The sequence below is a fragment of the Manis pentadactyla genome, chromosome 2, assembly GCF_030020395.1.
Source record: "Manis pentadactyla isolate mManPen7 chromosome 2, mManPen7.hap1, whole genome shotgun sequence".
NCBI lineage: Eukaryota > Metazoa > Chordata > Mammalia > Pholidota > Manidae > Manis > Manis pentadactyla.
Window position 1 is genome coordinate 21102582 of NC_080020.1, and position 9521 is coordinate 21112102.

Sequence of the window (9521 nt, forward strand, 5' to 3'; positions counted from 1 at the left end):
AGTTGTAAACCAGATGATGCCTGGGTTTCTTCCAGCTATGACAGCCAACAGCTCAAAAACTCACTCTGTGTGAAACACCACCTACTTCTTCAGATATCTGTGAACCTAATGCGGGAATGACTGGAGCAGCTTGAAAAGCCCTACAAATCTTACCCACTCCCAGAATCTCTTCCACTGTCCTCACACCATGCCCAAGTTCCCTCTACTTACCATCGCTCCTAGACTCACAACACCATCTTATTGAGGGAACTTTAGACAGGTAGCCCTGTGTTCCTCCCATGTTACTGTACTCACAAAGCTCCTGGGCTGCCCAGTGAAGTGCACACTCTGGTGATTCAAGAGGTCTGGGCTGGGCCCTAAATTCTGCCTTGAAAGCTGCCTGTGATACTGATGCTGCTGGTTATGAAAAGACGCTTCTAGCAGCGAGCAGCTCATTCGTCCTTGTCCCACAGCTCTGAAAGGTCTCCAGTCTCCCTTAAAAATCTTCCCTGCTAAGAAGGTCCCTGCCTCTCACAGAGCTTACTTTATTTTTGTTGGGAGAATTCACAGAACCATCAGAAATCTCCTCCTATTTTATTCAATACTCACCTGTTTCTAACATCTTTATATGGATCAAAGAAGCAACATGAAAACATTTCATTCATGCTCCATACAATAGCCTTTTAGAGATGTGCAAATCATCCCCATCGTTAGAGCCTAGCCAAGCGTTCTTTCCTGGAGGCTGGACCCTCCCGGGGTGGGGCGGAGGGAAGATTCCATCACTTCAATGATTTCCAATCCCCTTACCATCATGGCTGCCCTCATCTGACTCTTCTTAAGATCCCAACTATTTACTGGAATATTGTCTTTTAGTCTCCCCTTCTATGGTGGTTCCAAAAGTCTAGTTTGCTATTCATTTATTACTTCTGTTGGGAAAATATGTCAAAGGGCATTTCAAAGACAAAATGGGAAATTGACCAATAAACATGAAAAGACAGCAAAAAACTTAAGTTAAATTCAAACAGTATGCATCACAAAAGGGAACCTTTGTAATATCCAGCAAGGTTTTGGGGGCATATGCCTTCTCAGTCACCTTAAAAGAACTGTAAATTCAAAAAGCTTTTTGGGAGGACTAGAAAGAGAAAGGTGAATTCAGGTCTAACATACACTTTCAAAGAGGAGTTACAAAGAAGTACATTTAGGGTAAATTCTTTTTAACCTTTACCTTTTGACCCAAGAGTTTTACTTACATGAATTTAGTAATTGGAAATATTTTCATCACACCCAACTCTCATTTACCCTAAATTTAGTGATATGAGTATTATGACAATAATGACTTCTACTACTAATGCTATTAAGAGCTAACACTTAACTGAACACTTAGCAGGTACCAGGAACATATGTGAACTTGCTCGCTATAACCTTGAAGTAGATAGTGCTGTTGTTCCAATTTTACTGAGCTAGAAATAGTGACTCAGAGAGGTTCAACATCTTCTCAAAGTCACACAGTCAGGAAGTGGTGGGCCTGGATATTTAGCAGTCCCGTCACCTGTATTTTCTATGTCTATCTCCTCCTACATCTCCACCTTGTCCCACATCTCTACTGCCACCATCCAAGCCCAACTGACCATTATCTCTTCACTTGGACTACTGGAATAGTCTGTGTACCCTCCTGTTCCCCACCTCCATCCACTTCCTTACTGTAGGCAAAAGGGATCTTTCTGAAGATCATGTCATTCCTCTACTCAGAATGTTTCAGTGGCATCTTGAATAGGAAATTGAAACAAAACCAAACAAAGCCCTCGGTGTGGCCTACAGGTCTCTTCATGGACCCCATCTCACAGCATGCCCCCCTGATTCAGTGGGCCCTACACCTCTCCCCATGGGTCCTAGACTGCCCCTCCCAAATGCCACAGGACATTTTCTTTTCCCAACCTCCACCCCCAATATTTCATATTAGTTTCTTCTCATATTTCAGATCTAGATCACATTTTGTAGCTCTGTTAATAAAGTACTTTCCTTGTGTAACCCTGCTCTAATTTTACATTATTTATGTGATTAGTTGATTAGCCAGTTTCTCCAACTGGGTCATAAAAAAATCTACTTTGATTTGAAACACCTTCCACATGGTATCATCTAAGGCATCCCTGATATATAAATAGCACTAATATGACAAATTGCCACTTACTTTATTCTGTGGACTAATTTATACCAAAACAAGCTTGGTATGCTTCTCAGTAAAAGGAGTTTAATATATTCTATTGAGTTGGGTGCGTATAATTTTATTTTTAAGTTTGATCAAAAAGTCTTAATACCGCAATTGAGTGCATCTCAGCTATGGACTGACCTCTAGGGGAGTATGTTATGCCACAGAAATATTCCATTTAAAGGTAGATATCCCTGAAATGCATGGATCAGTAATTCGCATGAAAATGAAACAGAATTTGTCATAAGGTAATTCTCGGTGATGATTCAGGGCAGTAGCCCTGTGCTCAGATAACAAAGGGCAGGTTCTATTCAGGTTCTGGCACTGATGATAATTAACAATGTGAGTTTGTGAGGCACTTAATCTCTTAAAATCCTGGACTTTTTTCATCTGTAAAATGGGAGGAATAAAAACACCTCCTTACAGGGTTGTTTCAAGAATTATATTAGAGAACTCAAAAAAAGCTCTATGGAAGGAAGTCATCGAAAGGATGTGCCCACCATTGACCCATGAGCTGGACCCAGGCAGTTGGAGGCTCTTTAGCCCCTTCCATTCTTGCAATGTCTGTTCTGCCCACCATTCCCCCTCCAGGAGCTATTCCTAAGACAGAGACTTGAGAAAGCAAGGTGTTGTTGAGACCAGCTAGATGGCATATGTGACTGAATCCAGTTAACAGCTGCTGTATGAACTTTCCAGGTTCTGGCTGCTGGGTGGAGATATCTACTTGTCTTACAGCCACCCAGGACAATCTTTGTGTGTAAATATCCTTGCTTATTAAATCGGCCACCTGCCAGTCTGGAGTGGCCTGTCTCTTCGTTCAGCCTCTCCCTGCCTCCGTGATCCAACAAGCACTCGGCTCAGTTCCTGGCACATGCTTAACGCTCCATCGTGGAAGGTGGCACTTCAGCTGCTGCTGCTGCTGATGGTAATGACCTTCTTTCGGCAGAAATATGAGATGCCTAATGGAATGATAAAATTTTAAACATTATTGGGACAGGACATTTAGCCAATACGGGCTTTCACATAGTCAGGTGCTAACTTTCACTGATTCACCTTCTGATCTGCAGAGAAAACAGTCCACTCTGGATGCTACTCAGGTATCTGTTTTCATAAAGATGTGATTACTAAAGTCTCCATCTGTTCATGGTTTAAATAGCCTTAATCACTTTGTTTCCTATCAATAAAAGTCATTAAGACTGAAGCTGAAACTGACTTTATTTCCATCAAAGACTTCAGAAAGAAATCAACCGCCAGAAGAATTCTCTTTCCAGATATGTGACAACTCTGGCCACACAAGCCCCCACTGCCTTTCTAGGAAACTGTGAGTCCAGCGAGACATCTGTGAAAATTGGTCCAAACCAAGGGCCTCTTTTCCTTTTTCTCCTATAAATCTGCCAATGTGCAGACCACTGGGCTTTGTAAACAAAAGACAAAATGGTCATCAAGGGTGGAAGGATTACCATATTAGCCCAATACCGTCAATAATGTGGAATATTAGTATTTTATAGGACCGTGGCCAACATCTCATGTTAGTGATGAGGAAACTCACACTTCGAGAGACTTAATAACTTACCTAGGGTTTACAGATAACCCAAGACAGAGTCAAGACCACAGTGAAAATGCTCAGACATATAGAAATGGTCATGAAACAGTTTACAGTAATTGTAAAGCAGAAGAGACGTGGCCAAAAAAAAGAAAAAAGAGATGTCAGGGCACAAGGTGGCACCTCAATCATCACTAATTGCATATATATTGAGTCTGTCCAAAGTGTGGTGCTAGATACTAGCCATACTATCATGAACAGAGCCGGGGTGTTGCCCTCTGGGACACATGGGGATGTAAAGCACTACAAACCAGGGGTTTTCTGTAAAGAGTATGTTATAGGTTGACTGTGTCAACTTCAAAACTCACATGTTGAATTCCTAACCCCCAGCATCTCCACATGTCACCTTTTTAGAGATAGGATCCTAATAGAGGTAATCAAGTTAAAATGAGTTTACTACAGCTGCCATATCAAAGTACCACAGACTGTGTTAATTAAACATTGTTCTAGCTACAGGATGAGATGGGATTGGAGGGCGAGCAGAGTAAAAGTGGGGGACCCTCTAGAAGTCCAGTGGAGAGATGACGGTGGCCTGGAATAGGAAAATGATAGTGAGGATGGAAAACAGTGCATGGAATAAAATAAAATTTAGAATGTGTGCATGTGTGTGTGTGTGTGTGTGTGTATTCTTTTGAGATATAATGGGTAGGATCTGGATATTGGTGAGATGGTAATTAGTAAATGACAGGGTAGAGTCAATACAATGCACAGCTCTCTAGCTTGGACAACTAGTACCTGATGATCTACACCCTGGACAGAAAACATAGGAGGAGAGCAGCTTTCGTGGGAAGTTGATGCATGAACTCAGTTTCAGACATGTCAAGTTCAAGATGCCCATGGGACACCAAGAGGAGATACTGAGTAAGCAGAAGGAAGTATGCAACAAAAATATTATTGTTAACAGTAACCTCAAAGGTAAACTAATCCCAGTTTCCATAACCTGATAAAATATCAACGGATGGCCACACAGCCTTAGTTGAGTGCCTTTACTGACATGGGTGACCCATCTCTATTTTAGTTTGTGCAAATGTTCAAAATCTTCCTCCTTATATTGGCCACCCATTGTTCTCAGTTCTCCTCTAAGAAGTGAATTTGAATATTTTTTCCATTAAAATACATATACTTTAAAGTGGTTGAAGGCAATGATCAAGTCTAAGACAAATTATTTCTTTACTAGGATAATAATTCCAGCTTCCTCTCCCAGTCCTGTTACATCCAGTAGAGTCTTGTCAACTTTTTCAAGTCCCTCCTGAAGTTCAGGATTCAAAAATCGAGCTAATACACTTTGTCTGGCTTAACTAGCACACAACAGAACTGACAATAATCTCTCTTGTTTTAAGACACTATACTTTTTGTTGATGTTATCCAAAGTCACATGAGCATTTCCTGACCTGTTGGATGCCAAAGCTGAGAATTGGAAATGTAATGTCTCTAAACCAGCTTCTGTTCCAACTACAGAGGTCTCTGGGAAATGTGTTTATAAATTCTTCGCATCTAAAAAATAAACACTTTCTTATAAGATGGTCACAATTTTCCTAATTATTTCTTAACAAATGATGGCTATATAACCAACCTAGTTTCTACAGTGCATCGTTCTTTATGATCCATTTACTGAACACATTCTAATTGCCTGTAACAATGCTAGATGTTAAGGGATGGGAGGAAGTCTCTCAGAAGGAGGCAGCGGAGCAGACAACATCCCATAGCCATGTCTTCCCAACAATTTTATTGCTGCATTTTGGAAGACAGAATTCTCTGTATTTCCCCGAAGGAAGATACTGTAGTACAAAGCTTTCTCTCCCAGCCACAATTGGTACATAACACCTAAAAGAAATAAACCTTGGTGGTTTAAAGTTGCTGAGAATTTGGGGTTATCTCTGCATAATTTAATCCAATGTACTGACTCAAAACTGGATATGGAGGTAGAGCATTGCTATAAAACTGAAATGGATGGCATGAGTCCAGGGGTCAGATGGTGGGCAATGAGAAAACCGTTGTAGAGGCCAGAAGGATCCATGTGGGGAGCTGATAACTTGTCCTTTCAGTTTACAGGTCAAGAGGAGCCATGTGAGAGAGTCTGATGAAGAGAATACCATGTCCCACCCAGAGATTCTGGACTTCAACTTGAAGCTCTGACTTGATCGGAGTGCTGAAATCTCTCTAATGGGGTGGTATGTTTTGTCTGCCAGAATGAATATAAACTGAATATTTGGTATCCAGAGGAGCTAAATGTATGTTACTAATTCTGTTTACCAAATATTTTTTGTTTTTCTCCTCCTAGGCACATGGTAAAATTGTTCTCCTTTTGCCCTCTTTAGGGTTAGGAGTGGCCATGTAATTTGATTTGGCCCATGAAATGTGAATGGAGGTGATGTTTGTCATTTTCAGGTAGAAAATTTAAGAGCCAGGATCCCCTTTGGGAATCCTCCTTTGAGAATTGTGAAGCACAGGTTGGAGCTTTCACTCCAATGTTAGAGCAATGTAGAACATAGGCTACAAGACAACTGTCAATGGACATAGAGAATGAGCAGTAAATAAAGCCCTGTTTCTTTTAACCCACTAAAATCTGGGAAATTTTGTTCCTGCAACATAACCTAACCCAAATGACAGGTACACTATGTGAGCTTCAACAAGTCCCATAAGTGTGTACCTGTAATTTTTTTTTTGTAGATAATAATTTTTTATTGAAGGGTAGTTGACACACAGTATTACAGTAGTTTCAGGTGTACAACACAGTGATTCAACATTTATATACATGATAATTCTATGTACCTGTATTTTTTATCTGTAATGCAGAGATAAAAAAGAACCTACTTCATAGGATTATTGTAAAGATGACATATGCTACTATATGAAAAATACTTACAGTAGTGCCTGGGAAGAATAAATGCTCCACAAATATTAGCTATTGTTTATATATATATATATATATATGTATATATATATATATATATATTTTAGTAGATGCTACTGGTATCCCCATGCCACATCCCCTTGGCCCACCTGATTAAGCCACTGCTACAAAGAGTAGCCCTGTGCATGCTTAGACTCACCTGTGCCAATAGAATTACACCATAAGTTCACACTGCATTTCTATTTTTCCATCCCATAACTTTCTGTGATACCATAGAAGCCTGTTTAACCCATAAGAACAGTCCAGAGATGCAGAGGAGTTACAGCCCCCAGGAGTAACCCTCAAACAATGAGGGACAAGAACTGGTGGATAAATACTTGAACTTCTTTTCTTTCTGTAACAATTCTGAGAGGTTTTCTATTCAATTATCAGGAACCTCCAGTGGAACTGGCCCCCTATTGTGGCTCCCTGAGGTTCTCTACACATTAGTTTCCCCTCTGTCTTTGGGCATCATCCAAATACATTGTACCCCACTTCACCCTTCTGAGTCTTCAGGCAAAATATTCCCAACCTGCATTGAACATTCTCTTCAGGATACTGAGCCCCTTGTCATGCTCACTGTCTTTACATGGAAAGTGCTAGAAAGTGTAGATCCAAACCCAGAGGGTCTGGGGATTAGCCAGGCTTATCTTTTCACAGCAGCTGCTTGGACTTGTTCCCCTGCACTGACAGTTCATTAAAACCGAGAAGTCCTGTTCACATAAACACTTCCAAGCTCATCTCCCAGTTTTTAAATCTTATAATACTCTTTTTGACCCTAGTAAAAATACATTTCCATTATTAAATTATCTTATGTCTTATTATTAAATACTTACTTAAAATACTGTACTATTTCCAATAATACATATTTCAACGTTTCATGAGGAACTGTTTCACTCCACTAGCAATCCTATAAGGCTGTATTACTATCTTATTCATTTTATTGACAGGGTAACTGAGACTTGTGGAGGTTAAATAAGTCCCTTCTGGTCACACAGCTAGTAAGAGGAACAACCAGGATTTCAACCCCAAGCCCACACTAGAGTCCATGTCTTTACCACTCCTAAACTATCTCCCTATATTGAGCCTGTAATTGCATCCCCTGTTAGACATCATTCTATTTCATTAGAACCACCTTGTCACAAAGTAGAGATGTGAATCTTTGATTCTTTAATCTGTTGCCCTGTGTATTACATATCTTCCCTGCCTCAAATTCACTATCTGCTACTGTCCAACCTTAAATTTTTAATGACTCTTACACCTCAGTAAGCTATTGCATCCCAAATTTAAACTTTGTTCCTACTTCATCAGAAATATATATTAAAGTTTGTTAAAAGTGATCACAACATCAAAGCTCACCATTAATGGGAGAACACCAATTCTGCCTCGACCATGACTTTCTGTTTGTGTCATTGTTAAGGCTGTGCGGCAAATTTTCCTGGTTCTCCATCCTCGGAGCACATCCTAGGACAGCACTTCCTGCCCATGTTGTGTTTAATGGACAAACATAATCAGCCCTGGCCAGTGCACTGTGAGCTATGAACACAGGTGACATGTATTACTCACATTGGGCTAGAGCTTATAGTTACCCCCTTGAGACCTTCTAGAGTTCTCTTTCTCTCTGGCACAGTGATCGGCAAAAATCCCGGATAGTGACTGCTCCATCCGAGGGGTCCCAGAGTGTGTGTAGCCCGGGACAGACCCTTCAGCTGATCTGTGATAAACTTTAGTGTGAGTGAGAAATAAATCTTTACTGCTTTAAACCACTGAGATATGAGGTGGCGTTTGTTGCAGCAGCACAAACTATTCCACCTTGACCAAGAGAATATCCTTGAACAAGTCACTTTACCTCTTTACTCTCAGTTTCATTACTTAAGTTAAATAAAAGGGAAAGAAGAATCAATATTTGGTGAGCATCTCTTAAGTATAAGGGCTTCAATATATGTAATCTCATTTAATCTTCTCAAAAACCATAAAAGGTATCATTCCTTGCAAAAATATTCCTGAATCCAAAGATATCTCTCAAACCCACTGAAATCAAGGCCACCATGATTTCTTACTTGGAAGATTGTACTGGCCTACATTTTGTTAAAACCTCACCCTCCTGAATTCTGCTCAGACCCTCCAGAGATTTCTCTCTGCAGTTTGACTCAGATCCAAGGTCCCTGCAGTTGAAAAATTTATATGATCCAGTCCCTGGTAGTTACATCAATCTAATTATTCATAGTCTCCTATCCACTCATTAAGTTCCAGTTATACTGGTCCTCTTGACGTTTCTGAAACGCATCAATTATTACCTGAAATCATATTATTAATTTATTACTTTGCTTGTGTATTTTCAAAATTCCCTACTGTAAGGAAACTCCCTACATGCAAAGACTTTGTCTTACTTACTCATTGATGTTTCCACAAAGCCTAGAACACTGCGTGGTACATAGTGAATCCTCAAGAATTTGTGGAATAAAATGTAATAACTGACTCTCCAATTTACAGATAAGGAAATGAGAATGCAAGAATTTGTGTAACTTTCCCAAAGTCTGACAGAGTTTCTGTGGATGTGTCTGATTCTAAATCCCACCGCCTTTTGCTACAGCAAGGCACCACCACCAAGGGCCAGACAGCAGGCCGGGTTAGATAACGTGCAAGCGTTCTCTCAGCCTCTGGAGGCAATCAGACAAAAAGACACATTGACCATGCTTTCCCCAGAGAGCCTGAATTCCCAGTGAAAGAAGATAGCTTGAACAATCTATGGATCTCCCATTTTTGTCATGCTGTACAGGTGACAAGGATCTATGAAAATTTGTTATCGTCTACCCATGACCCTGCAACTTTAATTTGTA